We start from the raw sequence: 4056 nt of genomic DNA, 5'->3' as shown, positions 1-4056 counted from the left end.
CCGGGCCTGGGCCTGAGTGGGCCTAACGCCGCGCCTCGCACACGAACCCCCGCCGCCGCCGCCAGCCCCTCCCCCGCCCGGCCCCGGGTCCGCCGCCCCCCGCCACCGCCGCCGACGTCTGCCCGCGCCGCCCTCGCGCGCGGTGACTGGCTCGCGCCGGCCTCCAGCCCGGCTTTTGGCGGTTGGGGCGAAGCCGGCGGGAGGCCGCCCCGCCCCCGCCGCGGAGCAGCGGCGCGCAGTCTCTTCCCCCTCACCGCCGGGGCGGTGGCGCTGTTGCCGCCGCGGCCTGTGAGGCAGTAACTCCCCTCCGCCCCAGCTCCCTTCCTCCTCCTTTCTCTCCTCTCCCTCCCCTCCCCTCCTCTCCCCAACCCTCCCCTCCCCTCGCAGTCTCTCGCTCGAGTGAATGTGGCGCGGCGGCGCGGGACGCAGCCTCGGCCCCTGCCGCGGCCCCGCGAGCTCGTGAGGAGACCCAGCCGCCGCCTGCCCCCACCCCCTGCGCTTCCCGGGGGAGCCACCGCCGCCTTGGAAGAAGAACGAGGAGGGGAGCGAAGGGACGGCGGCGGGAAAACGGGAGAGGGAGAAGAGGGTTCGAGGGCAAGAAGGAAAGGCGGGGAGGGACGGACGGAAGAACGGACGGCCAGACGGACTGCACGGGGAAGGGGCCGCCTTCGAGCTTGCCCGGCCCCTCGGCTCCGGCCCGGGTCGGCCGCGACGGCGGCGGCGGCGGCGGCGCGGGCGAAGGGCGCGGCAGGCGCTATCGAGACAATAACCCCGCCGCCCGGCTCTGGGGGCGGCGGCGAGGAGGAGCTGGCGGCCTAGCGCGGCCGAGGCTCGCCCAGCGCCCCGGCGGCATCTTGGTCCCCGCCGGCCGGGTTCCGCCGCCGTCGGGTGTGCGGGGCGCGCCGGACGCCCGGAGCTCCAGGCTCTCCGCGGACGCCCCCTGCCCTCCCCCTCCCCGGCGCGCGCGGAGCTGGTTTTCCGGGTTCCCGTGGACCGAGCTGGATCCTGCTTCTGCGCCAAGGCAGGAAGTGAGTTTCGCACGGTAATTCCGGGCGGTGTCACGAGTGAAAAGTTTTTTTTTCCGCGGAGATCCTAGTTGGGGCTGGGAAACTCCTGTATAACTTGAGACCAGGAAACCAGCCCGCTTCCCAGCCCCCTCCAAAGCCACCTACTCGTCCTACTGCGGGAGGCCACCCCACATCCGCTCTCACCGGAGAGAGAAATTCGGCTGGATCCAAACTGACTAATGAAGGGAAGGAAGTCATGTCAGGCGAAGCCTTGAAAAAGCTGCCCTGAGACACTGCCCGACCGAAAGGTAATTTTCACCGAAAGTGTGTCTGGAAGTTACAAAGCTTTTGGGCCAGGAAAGAGAGGGTCCTTTAGGGTTTCTCACTATTTCCCCAGTTGCCCTAAATTAATCTTTTGTAGTGTCGAAGTGGATAGTATTTCAGTTGCTAAATAGTGGAACTGATTTTTCCCCCCTTCTACCATCTGGACTCTGGTTACTTTAGAAGAGATTCTAAGAATGTGGTGAGACGAAAAGTTTTAAGCAATCGGAAGAAAGAGTGCCTTTGTTCAGCACTAGGTCCAGAAGTTTTAGTTTCCTAAAACATATACAATGTATATTTTTTTATTTATTAAGTCACGGAACCTGGCAACTTCTGTTTTGGAAAAAAGTTAGGTCGCTGCAGCGAGGGATTTACTGTTGTTGAGATGGCTGCCACATTTGTTTATACTGTTACCGATTTTTTGACTTTTGCGTTAATTGTATATAGAGTTATTTTTAGTTGCAACCCTTAGAAACGTATTTGGTTGGATTTTAGAAACAAACACTGCCCTTCTTATTTTTTGTTTTTGTTTTTTAGGTGGGAGATGTATTTTTTTCAGTAAATGGCTCCTTTCAGACGTTTACAATCTTATGATACTTATTTGGTTAATTAATCGAAAGGAAGTGTCTGCTTAATTTTTCTTGTAAGTGGACCTAGAAAGGAGAAGGAGAGAGTATTATGGATAAACAGAGTTGTAATTAAAAAACAAAAACAAAAATACACCCGTAAGTACTCTGATCTGATAGGACTTCTCTGTAGTTAAGAACGGAATATATAGAGAAAGGGAGGTAAAACCCTTTAAAGGATTTTTATGGAAGTATTGATTATAATAAACATCAGTTCTTTTAGAATAGTACTTTTTTACATTTTTGTATTGGTCCAAATGTTTTGGCCGGTTCTGTCTAGTAACTGATAGGTACCTACAGTGGTAGCAGGAATTAGTGAAGCATGGGAGACATTCCGCCAGTCAGAGTTATAAACACTTTTGAACCAATCAGTAGTCCTTAAAGAAAAAACTAGTTCACAACAAACACAAAGGGCTTTTTTATTGGTGTTTTAGTGTGTCTTAATTTTTTTTTGTCAGTATTTCTGTGGTAAAGGAGGTGAAACATAATACCGTGCTTTGGAATAAATATTAAATAAGTATGGCATCCTGTTGGTAGGTGTATCTTAACTATAAATTAATATTTAGTTTGCTCATGCTACCCCATGAAAAATAGTTGACACTCTTTAGTTCAAAGAAAAGATAGCTTTTGAAGAGCAGGATCAGTTTATTTCACAGCTTGTTATGATGTTAAGTACATTTCAAAATGGGAGTCTTTTAAATATTACTATATATTGTTTTGATTTTTTCCCCTCAGAGTGTAGTCTCTGGAGATCCTTTTTAAAAATTTGTTTATTTGTGTTGGTAAGATTGTGAGCCATCAAGTCATTCCTGTTAAGTCAAAATAGCTTTATGAAGGAATTTAAAGTGTATAAGTGATCTGCTTTATGATTTGGGGATGTAATATTAAGCAACGAAAGAGGTTATTCTTGGGCATCGGAAAGAGCAGAACAAAATAAATGGCATTGAACTTCAGTTTCCTTATATGGCTTATACTTGGCCTCAGAGCAACAGAGCCTTAATAGAGCAAGTCTTTTATAGAGAATTACCAGTCTGTGAAGATGTTTCTCTGCATTAGTAAATTTTACAAGTGAAAAGTATTGTAGCACTTGAAAATGACTGCTTAAATCTGTTTTTAAATAAAGTTCTTGATTTTTTTACTTTTAGCATCTGTAGTAGTTTAGATGCAGACAGCACACTTTAAAAATGTGAAACGTGCACCTTTGTAGAACCTTTGATTCCTTTTGTATCATCAAGGCAAAATTTACTTTGTGGTTTACTTAAAATTTTGTTACTTCAGTACTGAATTAACTTAATGAATTTTAGGCTTATTACTATTGTCAAACTATACATATTTTCAAGCCTTGTTTAAAAGGTGACTACGGGGTTTGAAAAGAGGTTAAAGAAAGATGGTAATCAGTTGAAATATTCAAGTGGCTTTACATTTTGGGTATTCTTCTTAGTATTCTTCCTCTATACTTAGTATTGTATGGGTTTTCTTAGATTAAATTGGTAAATCTAAAGTACTTCCAAAGCTTTTGTTTACACTGCACAAAATACATATTTAATGGCACTATTTATGAAAGGTACTTAGGAGTTTTCAGTAGTGATAAACTTAATCCTTCAACTAATCAATTCAAATATTATATTATGAAGTCCGCCTGTTGTTTCAGATCAGGCTTTTGCGAACTTTTCATGTCTGAAAAGCTCACAGTGGTTCAAATAATGGAAACCAAATTTTTATTGCATGCTGTTTGTTAATGAAGCGGTAACTGTAGTTAGAGACATTTTACGTATATCATTGGTAAATCTCTAAATTCACTTCTTTTAGAGATTTTGATATTGAACTCTGGGTAGTAAACAATACCTTACTTTAAGAAACACTTAAAAATTTCAGAAAATTAGGTGCATCTTTCAGCATTTATTTTAAATAATTGCTTATAGATAACATAATTTAGACTTAAAGCTGTTTCGGCTAGGAATAGATTATGGCAGTGTTTATAAAGTATTTGGATTTATGCAGAATTTTAGTGATGCTGGATAGCAAAGTAATTCTCTTTTGTGAGTGCTGCTTAGCTAGATTCTTTTTAAACACACTTTGTTGCTTGCATTTTTTTTTTTTTT

The 4056-nt window shown here is 45.4% G+C and overlaps 1 protein-coding gene across 14 annotated transcripts in view; it reads left to right on the top strand.

The window, feature by feature from the left end:
• Positions 1 to 287: 287 nt before the first annotated feature.
• ERBIN (erbb2 interacting protein) overlaps positions 288 to 4056 on the top strand; it is a 127593-nt gene continuing 123824 nt past the window's right edge. For 4 of the 14 annotated variants that reach the window (XM_081825683.1, XM_081825681.1, XM_081825682.1 and 1 more), the window contains exon 1: positions 292 to 1315. The gene's annotated coding sequence lies outside the window, so the exon portion shown is untranslated. Of the gene's footprint in view, positions 1316 to 4056 lie in introns of all 14 variants that reach the window. The other 10 variants (XM_081825671.1, XM_081825678.1, XM_081825677.1 and 7 more) reach the window with 7 other exon arrangements.

Source organism: Leptonychotes weddellii, chromosome 7 (genome assembly GCF_054177405.1).
Source record: "Leptonychotes weddellii isolate Sample4059 chromosome 7, ASM5417740v2, whole genome shotgun sequence".
Taxonomy (NCBI): Eukaryota; Metazoa; Chordata; class Mammalia; order Carnivora; family Phocidae; genus Leptonychotes; species Leptonychotes weddellii.
This window is presented reverse-complemented; position numbering and strand designations above follow the sequence as displayed.